This window comes from Microcebus murinus, chromosome 4, assembly GCF_040939455.1.
Source record: "Microcebus murinus isolate Inina chromosome 4, M.murinus_Inina_mat1.0, whole genome shotgun sequence".
Lineage (NCBI taxonomy): Eukaryota > Metazoa > Chordata > Mammalia > Primates > Cheirogaleidae > Microcebus > Microcebus murinus.
In genome coordinates, this window is record NC_134107.1 from 105484652 (window position 1) to 105496257 (window position 11606).

The 11606-nt window shown below is 45.2% G+C and overlaps 1 long non-coding RNA gene across 1 annotated transcript; it reads left to right on the forward strand.

Moving 5' to 3' along the window:
- The first annotated feature begins 704 nt into the window (after nt 1-704).
- On the forward strand, nt 705-11125 carry LOC142870509 (uncharacterized). Its single transcript, XR_012918862.1, has 3 exons — nt 705-889; nt 2242-2327; nt 10880-11125. It is a non-coding gene; the product is annotated as an uncharacterized LOC142870509 (long non-coding RNA).
- The last annotated feature ends 481 nt before the right edge of the window (nt 11126-11606 follow it).

The following is an 11606-nucleotide window of genomic DNA, read 5'->3' on the forward strand; positions in this document are numbered from 1 at the left end:
GCCCACTTTCTAGTGCACAACACACCACAAGTTGCAAAAACTACTGCATTTTTTCCAAGCTGTGTTTCTCTCTGTCTCAGAGCCAAGGTGCTGTTGCAAGCTGCTCCGAGGACCCCCATCCCCTAATGTCCCAGATGGCAAAGGAGAGACACTCAGAGAAAGCCACTGGCCCTTTCAAAATACTGTAGGAGACTCTGGAGTCAGAAGGGAACAGTGGGACTGACAGATCATCTTCTCCAACTCCCATCTCCAAAATGCAACTGTGTTCAGTGGTTCCTCAGGCAAGGAGGTCCAGTTGTTGGTCAACATGTTGCAATGTTGTCAAATAGCCCCTGCTAGCTCCAGAAAGCTCCAGAAGGAATTCTATCCCTCTCAGGCCCTCTTTATGTGTCTCCATCACTCTGACATTGAGGCTCCTCCCAGCCCCAATCGATGCAACCTTGATTGGAGCCTTAACCCCTAAGGAGCTTTGTGCTCATTTATGACACTCTGTCAAAGATCTTGAAGTCCCAGAGTGATTGGGGCCTGGATCAAACACCAACTGCCATTCCCCAAACCCTCAGGCCAGTGTAGGCAGGAAGCCTCTAAAACGCCCAGTGACCTATTTGCAAGCGCGTGGCCGAGGGTGACCCGGCTGGCTGGGCGGGCGGGGGTGGGCGCGGTGCAGCTCTGTGCTCTGCTATCTGACCCGGTTCACAGTGGCTGGGGGAGCGAGGCCCAGGCAGCAGGCCCAGCTCAGCTGTGTCCTCCAGCCTCTGCTCAAGATCCTTGCTGCGGTGCTTGGCAGCTTGGCAAGGGGCTGCTTAATCCTTTCTGTTGCTTCAGGGTAATGGCGGGAAGGAGGGCGCTCCAGCTGGCCTGTCTGGAGGAATAGCTAGAGGCTCATAAGGTACGATTACGGTGGCTGTGGGGGCTGGGAAAGGAGAGAGGGCTGAGGATGCTCTGAAGTTCCCAGGCTCAAAGGCATGTCCAGAGGTTAAAGAGCTCAGCTGGGGCAGCTTTGCTCAGGCCCGTCTGGAGAGCCTTCTGACGCCGTGGAGATGATACATTCCCAAGGGCCAGGACCACATCGTGTACTTGTTTGCATTCCTCACAAAGCCCAGCACGGCACTCGTCACTGAGCACACAGCCCAGCACGATGGGCTGGAGCACGGAGTTCCGATCCCCGCTCTCTGACTTAGCTGGTGACTTGGGCAAGGTAATGACCTCTGCGCCCCAGTGTGCCCATCTATTAACTGGGGATAGTAACAGTACTTGCCTTCTGTGATCTTTGCAAAGATTCAGTGAGATGATAAGCAATTAGAACAGTGTCCAGCACACTTGCTCTTGTTATTAGTCACACAACAGGTATCGATTGAATGAATGGCTAAAATCCATAGGGAATTATATTACAGGAGAGCTAAGTTCCTAGTTTTGGGGCTCTTTATCTCTAGTGCTTAACTTTGCCCTGGTATTTATCACCTGGTATTTGTTACATGCTGGGAGTTTTTAAATTATTTAAATCTTGTCACCAAGACAGCCGAGAAGATACCAATTCATGCACTGAAAGCTCTTCCACCCCGCGGCAGCGGGCTGGGCCGGAGTGTGCACTGCCATGGTGTGCATGCGCAGCTCTTTGCTGGGACAGTGCTGGGTTACACCGCTCAGCCCCATGCTGCATCTGGCTCCTCTTGTGACCGGATGCTGGCACGTGTCCATGGCTTGTCAGGGTCAGGGCAGCCACCTGGGGCCACAGACCAGAATGCTGCTCGCTCATATCCTTGGGGATTTGTGTTTAGCCCTTGGCTTTGCTAACCCTCTGCTCTGGCCACCTGAGAAAGCTGGCTGCAGACAACAGGAAATTGGAGGCTGTCACAGGTCAGGGGTCAGGGAAGGGCCTGAAGGTGACCACCCTGGGTGTCATGTGCAGGGAGGGGAGGATGCCCTGGCAAAAAAGCCTGTACTCATCTTGGGTGGTGGCCAACCCCCTTCTCCTCAATGTACCCAACAACGAAAGCTGGGGCAGAGTGGACTGGCTGGGCCTCCCCCACCCCTTCCTCCCCTGCACGGAGCTCCTCTGCCAGGCCCCTGGGCTTCCCCTCACCACCTGTGCAATCTGAGCAGGAGGAACACTGACCCAGCTGTTAGGAATCATTTTGAGGATGAAAACAATTAAGCCAGGCAAGAAGCCCACCACCAAACCCTGTCTCCTCCTGTGCATCCTCCCCACTGTTCTCCTTATCCCTGTCCACCCATCCACAGACGCTGACAACATTGCCGACCGAGGGCCGGCTCCAAAGGCACGGTGCAGCCCTGTTGGGGGAGATCCTGGCGCGTGGGAGGAAGAGGTAACTGGATCCCAGAAGCATGCTCCTGCTGGGATGCTGGGCCAGGTTCAGCCAAAATGCTGCCATCTCTGCCACACTGCCAAACAGCGTGCTGTACTGGGCATGTCCTCCATGCCCTCTGGGCATCAGGACTCTCAGCACTGAGGTAACAGATGTGGAAACTGAGGCATGGCGCAGGGAGGCTGTGAGCAGTTTGGCCATTTGAGCAGCCTTCAGCGCTAAGCCAGGGAGCTCAGTGCTGCCTCGGAGGAAGTTCTTGCGACAGTCTGGGCCCTCCCTGCAGGGGCAGGGCTAGCGCAGAAGGGTCTGTGTTAGGGAGGGCCCTGGGGCTCTGGACTCCAGCTGGGGAGCCAGGCGAGGGGAGGACAGCGACATCTCTGGTCTCTCTTGTTTCTCCGAGGTGCACAGCTTCCTGACCCCCCTCCCTGTGGGCGTGACTCCACTGGCCCCTGGCCACCTGTCACTACACGCAACTGGCTCCCCTCCTCCATCCTTTCTTCATGTCAAGGCGTTCACATCCCTTCTGCCCCTGGGTTATTTGCCTTATTTGTTACATGCTGGGAGTTTTTAAATTATTTGAATCATGTCACCAAGACAGCTGAGAAGACACTAGTGCATGCATTGAAAACCCTTCCCCACGTGGCAGTGAGAAGGGACGGAGTGTGCATCGCCTTGCTGCACATGCGCAGTTCTCTGCTGTGGACAAAGCTGCAGCCGCCAGGACAGTGCCTTGAGTGTCAAACAAGGGAGGCTTCCAGGGGCACAGAAACTGCCTGCGAGGCCGAGCCCCCCAGCCACTCCCAGAACTGTCCCCTGGATCTCTGTGGCCCTAGGAGCGGACAAGAGGCTGAGACACGGTTCCCCGCGGGCCCGTGCCCATGTGAAAGCTGGCAACAGCGGCGCAGGGCAGCTGAGGGAAAGCAGCCCACAGCATGTTTCTCAGCGTATCACCTTACCCCATCCCTCCCTGTCAGTGGGGGCTGCCTGCCACCTCCACAGCTGCCGGGGCGTGGCTGGGAGGGGGAGCCTGGGCTGGGAGAACAGACGATTTCAATTTAAGGCAGCATTTGGGGAGAATACAGTTCCACTTGCTCATTTTTCTTAGTTGGCCCCCTACTCTGAAACTTGACTCAATCAATGGCAAATGGGAAAGTCCTGTTTCCATAACAACTCCAGCTGTGACAGCGCAAAATCGGCACTGCAGAGCAGGCTGGGATTTTATCTGGAAGAGGGTACTGGGGTGGGTTAAGAAACGGGGGCCCAGCAAACACTGAGCCAGGCTCTGAACTGGGCAGATCCCCTGGTGGCCGCCCACGTGTCCCTCGGTGGGACCTCAGATGTCAGAGAAGGCGTGGAGCTCGCGGCAGCACCAAAGGTGTTTGCGCCCGGGGCGGCGCACCTGCTCGCCGCCTGGTTTCCATCAGACCAGCCCCATCTCTCTGGGCTCCCGCCTGCTGGCCTGTACTTATTTTCATGGCTGATGTAACCCAGCCAGACTGATGAGTCTGGATCTTTCTCTTGTTCATACAGTGTTTCCTGTTTAGCTGAACACATTTTATTTCTGTGCACTTTTATTTCCCACCTGACACTTCCACAGAGGACTGTGATCACTGTGGTTACATCTTTCAAGGCCAAAGCTCGGGAGTCGAAGGACCCAGATCAGCTGATAGAAAGCATGGTCTGGTCTATGGCCACACCACCCTGAAGGCGCCCGATCTCATCTGTTCTTGGAAGCTAAGCAGGGCCAGGCCTGGTTAGCACTTGGATAGGAGAAAGCATGGTCTGGACACTGTTCATAGCCAAAGGTCCAACCCAAAGGGAGGATGTCTTTGGGAAAGAGTAAGGGTTTCAGCTCAACCTTTATGCCCTTTGGAGTTGTTGAAGTTGAATTTCTAGGAGAAATTATTGGCTGGACTTGGTGTCCTAGCCTGTGGCCGGAATGAGATGTTTAGGAAAGGTATTTCTAGGAGGGATGCTGCTTTGAAAACGTCCAAGTCTGGATGGAGGGTTTGGGATACTTTGACCCTTACACTTCTCCGAGGTTCTCACCCTAGTTTCCTTGGAGATCCATATGCCAGCCCACCTATAGGCTGGCCAAGCTAATGGCCCTGGGTTTGGAAAAATCCCCAAATGTAATCTCCTCCAAGGGTTTTACCCTTCACTTGGAACTCCACTGGGCCTTTTAAAGTAGATTGAATCCATATGTTTCTGATTCATTTACACTTAACTCATCAGAATGTTCCCTCTTTTATGAGTGATTTGTTGTTTTAAGATGCCTTTGCAGTGTTGTTTATAAGCATTTCTTTCCCCCTTAGAAACAAGATACCGTGTCTTGTCAATGCATGTGTTAGGGGACAGCATGGTAGACACCTTCCAACTTCAGGTCTGAGTCTTGCTTTGTTTCACAAGAGGAAATGTACTGTTTCTGCAGAGCTGCTTGGCTTGAGTGTCACAAGGTTTCTGTTTTGCTTTGAGCATGGGATTGAGAGCAAATATCCACACCCCTGCTCCTAGGATGGAAACTGAGTGCTGTTTTTGAGCAGCAAAGTAATCTTGAGCAAGGCACTTAATCTCTTTGGTCCTCCAGTTCTTCCTCCATAAATGGGGGATGACCCTACCTCACAAGGCTGTTGTAGTGAAAATGTATTTGAAGTTGTTATAAGAACATGAGTCAGAATTAGCTGAAGCTCCTCTAAACAGGTCCAAGCTCATGCACTGCTGTATCTTTTCCTTCAAGAACACTCCTCCCAAGAACAGTTCGTCAGTCTCTGCTGTGTCCCTGCAAGATTTCATACCTGCCTCTATCTATCCTCAGACTCGCCACTTGTTAGCTATTTGTTTATGTGACCCTATCTTCCCTTTACACAGCTGAGATCTGCGTGAGGGCACAAAATGATATTCACCTTGGTATTTCCAAAGAACCCCTGGACAGAGTCTGGCTCATGGAGGTTGCTCAATAATAGTTGGAAATTAAGGAGAAAAAAAGGCAGGGAAAGGGATACAATGTTCCCCATTCTTTTTGGATTCGGGATGAATCCAGTTAACTCCACCTGGCTTTGTAAGAAAATGAAGCTGAGCAGAAAGTGATCAGTAAGCTTTCTCTTTTTATTTTGAGCACTGTTCATGCACATTAGAGAGAAGCTTCCAAAAATCAGCAGCAGCAACACGCTTTTTCACTAATTTTATCAGTTCTTTTTGTCACACTCACCCTTTTGGCACAAAACTAGAGGTACTCAGTGCACAGGGCCCAATGTCATGATGAATATCAAAGTCCTACAGGAGAATTCCAAGCTATTCCTCTTTAAGGTTTATTAGATAATGGTAAAGGGGCAAGTCCCTTCCCATTTTAGGAAATATTTCATTATCAACCCTGGCCCTCTTTCCTTTCTCTAAATCCATACCCTATGAGAACGGCCTGGGGAACTAGAAAAGGAAGTCCATATAGATTTGGCATCCGGAGTCACTGAATGTTGGAAACGTGGAAAGCGAGGTGTGGCTGTAGGTCACTCCAGCGCACTACCTGTGCGCTGTAGGTCTTGGGGCAACACAGAGGACTTGGGAAAGGTTGCCCCCTTTGAGGGTTGGTTGCAGACACAGATTAATATAGGCAGCTAACTGCATGGCAAAGAAGATTGCAATAAGTACTAAAACAAAGGAATAAGTTAGGCACAGAGAGGAGGGAAAAAGTACCTATGCCCACTGTAATCTGGGAAAGGTTCATGGGCGCAGAGGGGCAACATGTGACCTGAACTTTGAAATACAGCCAGGACTTGACAGATGGTAATGAGCAAAGCTCCCCGACAGAGAGAGCAGCCACCTGAGTGTGGCTTATGAGGTGGACATGTGCAGAACATATTTCATGAACATCAAAGAAACCAGTGAGGCTGGAGAATGTAGTTCCTGAAAGAAACACAGTGAGAAATAAGGCCAGAAAGATAGACTGGAGCTTGAAGTTGAGGAATTGAGACATTCTGTATGTAGTGGAAACCACCATTTTTGATTATGAAATGACTGTATCAGAACCATGGTATAGAAAGATACCACAATGTAATAATAATATTTAACCTTCATTGAATATCTGCTATATTCAAGTAATAATTTTAACTGCTTTACACAAATTAATTCATTTCATCGTGATTTCAATCTATGAGGTAGGAACAATTATGGCCCACTTTACAGATGAGTAAATTGAGGCAAAAATAGACTAGATGACCTGCTGACGTCCAATCAATAGAAGCAGGATTCAGATCTTGGATTTTGGCCCCAGAATCCATTACTTGAAACTCTCATATGAAAGAAGAAGGAAGCAGGCGACTCAGTTAGAAGCTATTTCATTATCCAGTGAGAAGTTCTGAGGACTGAATGGGAACAGTGGGCTAGTAACAGAAAGGAGACAGATGTGATTGATACAGTATTGGTGCTGTCCCTGATTTGCTGTGAGGTAAAAGATGATGAAAGAGAGAAAAGGAGTCAGAAAAGATTTTGTGGCTTGGGATAAGAACCATAAAAGGCAAAGCAAGTTTCACAGGGAAGGTGAAGAGATCGGTTGTGGACATGTGGAATATAACACTCATGTGAACCTATCCTGCAAGATGTCAGAAGTGTGGGCTGGAGAAATTTTGCAGCTACAGATGTTGAAACATTGTGGGGATCATTGAAGCCAGAGCAGGTCATGCCACCAAGGGAAGCATGGTCTTCTTGAAGCTTTGGGACATCAACTGTCATCCAGTATAATTTTTCTGTTTCTAGTTACTTAAGGTATAAAATTAGGTTATTGAATTAAGATCTTATTTTAAATTTAAGTGTTTACAGCTACAAATTTCCCTCTTAGCACTGCTTGCATCTCAAAAGTTTTGATATGTTGTATTTTCATTTTCATTTGTCTGAAGATATTTTCTAATTTCCCTTGTGATTTTTTTTGGCCCATAAGTTGTTTAAGAGTGTTTTATTTAATTTCTACATTTTTGTGGGTTTTCCAGTTTCCTTTTGCTATTGATTTCTAGTTTTATCTTGTTGTGGTTGGAAGATACTTTGTGTGATTACAATGCTTTAAATTTGTTAAGACTTGTTTTGTGGCCTAATATATGCTCTATTCTGGTGAGTGTTCCATGTGTACTTGAGGAAATGTGTATTCTACTGGTGTTGGATGGAGTGTTCTGTATCTGTCTGTTAGGTGCAATTGATTTGTAGTGTTGTTCAAGTCCTCTATTTCCTTATTGGTCTTGTGCTGGTTGTTTTATTAATTATTGAAGGTGGGGTATTGAAGTCTTCTACCATTTTTGTAGAGCTCTATATTTCTTCCTTCAAGTCTGTCAATGTTTGCTTTACATATTTTGGAGCTCTTGACATCTGGGGCATATATATTTATACTTGTGTCTTCTTGATGAATTAACACTTTTATCAATATATAATATCCTTTTTTTTCTCTTGTAGAGTTTTGGATTTAAAGTATACTTGTCTGGTATTAGTGTAGCTGCCTTGGCTCTCTTTTGTTGCTATTTACATGGAATATCTTTTACCATCATTTTTCTTTCAACCTATGTGTGTCCTTAGATCTAATGTAAGTGTCTTGTAGGCAGCATATAATTGGATCATGCTTTTTAAAAAAATTTTCTCTGCTAATCTGTACCTTTGTTTGGGCAGTTTAGATTTAAAATAATTAGTAATAAGCTGGGCACAGTGGGGTGGCTCATGCCTGTAATTCTAGCACTCTGGGAGGCAAAGGTGGGAGAGTAGTTTGAACTCAGGAGTTCGAGACCAGGCTAAGCAAGAGCAAGACCCTGTCAGTACTAAAAAAGGAAAAATAGAAATTAGCTGAACAACTAAAAATATATAGAAAAAATTAGCCAGGCATGGTGGCACATACCTGTAGTCCCAGCTACTCGGGAGGCTGAGGCAGTAGGATTGCTTCAACCCAGGAGTTGGAGGTTGCTGTGAGCTAGGCTGATGCTACATACAGCACTCTAGCCTGGGCAACAGAGTGAGACTCTGTCTCAAAAAATAATAATAATTAGTAATAGGGAAGGCCTTTCTTATGCCATTTTGTTATTTGTTTTCTGTAAGTCTTACAGCTTTTTTGGTCCCTCATTTTCTCCACTATTGTCATCCTTTGAGTTTAGTTGATTTTTTTATAGTGACATATTTTGATTGAGTCCCTTCATATTTCCTCTTTTGTACATTCTGTAGATATTTTCTTTGTGGTTATCATGGGGATGACATCCTAAAATCATAACATTCTATTTTGAATTGGTACCAACTTCAACTGCATATAAAAACTATATTTCCTAACCCCCCTTTATATTGTAGAGGTCACCAATTATATCTTTATATATTGTTTATCTGTTAACAAATTTATAGCTATTTTATGTATTTGTATTTTAAATTCTGTAGAAAAAAAGGGCAGAGTTATAAACTAAAATTATTAATTAATTAATGCTGGCTTTTATATTTGTCTATATATTTACCTTTACCAGACATCTTTTTATCTTCATATGGCTTTGAGTTACTTTATAGCATCTTTTCCTTTCAACCTTTCTTTTCAAACATCTTAATGATGTTTCATACTCCATTAGGCTCTGTTCACTTCTCTTTATTCTTTCTTTTCTGCTCCTTAGACTTGATAATTTCAAATGTTCTATCTTCAAGTTTACTGATATTTTCTTCATTTTCAAGGCAGTTATGGTATTTTTTAGCTCCAGAATTTCTGTTTGATTCATTTTATAATTTCTCTTTATTGATATGTTTATCTTGTTCATATATGATTTTCTTGGTTTTCTTCTATTCTTTCTCCATGTTTTTCTTTAGTCCTTTGAGCATATTTAAGACAGTTGTTTTAAAGTTTTTATCTTATGTCTGATGCTTATATTTCTTTAGGGATGGTTTCTGCCACTTTATTTTCTTCCTCTATATGGGCTGTGTTCTCCTGTTTCTTTGTGTGCCTTATAATTTTTTGTTGAAAACTGAAAGCTTGAAAAAACAGATACTTCTCCCATTCCTTGCAGACTGGCTTTGTGTCAGAGATGTCTTTATCTAATTAGCCAGATGCGTTCTGAGCTAATTTTGTTTTTGTTTAAACCAATCTGAGGAGAAAGCTTAAGGCCCTCTCAGGTCTTTTTTGAGCATGCATCTTACCTGGGTGTGCATGGCTTTTTGATCGCCTCATATACACAGCTACGTATACAGGTTTTAATTCCCCAGAGTCTCACCTCAATTTCTCCTCAGGTCCTTAAATGGCCTGTTGTTTGTTTCCACCTGTGATCTTTTGTCCAAGCACCTACATGTCTTAGTCTCCCTGCAGCTTTCCCTAGCAGTGCCTGCTGCTTCTCTCTGCCTCAGATCTGAGTTAGGTGAAACAGAGACCAGACTTCGGGCAGCCTCTAGATAAATTAGCATATTGCAAATAAGTCCACTCTGCTTCCTCCAGTTCAAGAAAGGGGTTTGGGAACTGTCATCTCCCTGTAGGCTGAGATGATGCCATGCCAGGGAGAGGGGGGAAAGGGTGAGTAAAGTACTGTGAAATTTTCTACCATTTTGAATTTGACTTTTTTTGTTTGGGTGTTTTCTTGGTTGCTATGGACCTTTGACTGTTTTTCATAGCTCATGTAAGGTTATTTTATTCAGTTTTGGTTATTCTTTGATGTCAGTGTGAGAGAACAAGACTTGGTCCCCAGTCTGCTGTTTGCTGATGTCACTCTCCATTATCATTTTCATGACTCCTATAGCATCCCCTGGCTTCTGGATATCTTTGATAGACCACAAGGAAGGCAAACAAGAGGTTCAAAGGCTCTGTCTCCTCTTATGTATTATAACAGACAAATGTCTCCTATGAGCAGTATCTGTGCTGTTCAGGAGCAAAAAGCTATGAAGCATGAGCATATGTATACAGAGGCCTTGGAAAACCCAACTCTTCCAATATCAATCATTATTGAAAATATCAAACAACTACATCCTGGTATAGTCTTATCTTGGACTTTGATTTTGCCCTGGTTGAGGTGATTTTGCATTAGCTTCTGCAAGGGAAATGCAATACAATGGAGGTGCCCAGCAACCCTGCCTGTGATGTGTAACCATTCATTCTGACTCTTTTCCCTGAAGATTTCTTTTGGCTGAACAGCAAGCTCTCTGGGCTCTGCAACTGAGAACATCTCTAACATAATATAAACGCTGGGCAGCTGCTGGGAGCTGGAGAGGGCTCAGCACTAACAGCTGTGTGCGGTGTGACCTTGGGGAAAAGCAACACCAAATCCCACCACCATGGGCTGGTTTCCATCTGGGCTTAGTACAAATGAAGCATAATAACAATTAAACAGATACACTTGGAGGCAAAGGAAATTAAAAAGCCATTTAATTTGGGGGTAAGGAGAGGGGGTAAAGAGAAGAAATTTTATGGATGACAACAGAGAGAAACTTTTTAGAAACTGATAGAAGTATAGACTATTATGAGTTGTTAGTTTTGTGAGAGTAGGGACTTTCACTTTTTTATGTGCTTCTGTGCTGTTTAAGCAAATTTGTTCACCACAAACATGTCCTGCTTTTCCAACCTATCCCCCTAGAACACAGAAAGACCCTGTAGCTGTGCGGAACGTGGATACGTGAAAGGAATGGCTCCGTTCTTCACACGGCCACAGACGCTGCCCAGAGAGCCCGGGATGCTCGCTTGAGTTGGATGTTCAGTGGTAAACATCTTGGCTGAAAGTTGTCCTGAGAAAGATTGTGAAAACTTGGGACTTTAAATCTAGGGAGAAGACTTTTGTAAGATCACTTGAAACTCCCTAGAAACTGCTTATAGTACTATAATAAAAGGAACAACAACAAAAAAATCTGTATGAAAACATTAATCATAGGAGGTTGGCAAGGCAAAGACATTTGTGGCTGTGGATAATTGCGAGAAAATTTGGTTGTCTTCCTTAAGCAACACCAGCTGGTCTGTTTTCTCAAACCAAGAGAGACTGTAAGAGAAGAGAGGGGAGGAAAGGATCCCCCCTAAAGACTATGAGCGTGTCTGGGTTAAGGCACCTATATTCTATTATTTTCCCGTTCCTCAAATCACTATTGTAGGGTGGGGCTCATGGTAGTGGCATAATAAATGTTTGCTCCACTAAATATTCCAATGACTGAAGTCTACTTGGATTAAGAAAATCAAAATTATGTTCCATGTTCCCATTGCATTTGAATCCTGTGACTTTACTCAGTTTTTATTGTGTTTAAAAATGGTTTCTAAGAGAAGCTGACCCAAAGGCTTGGGTTGCACAGTAAACATGTATGCTTTACGGCATGGCT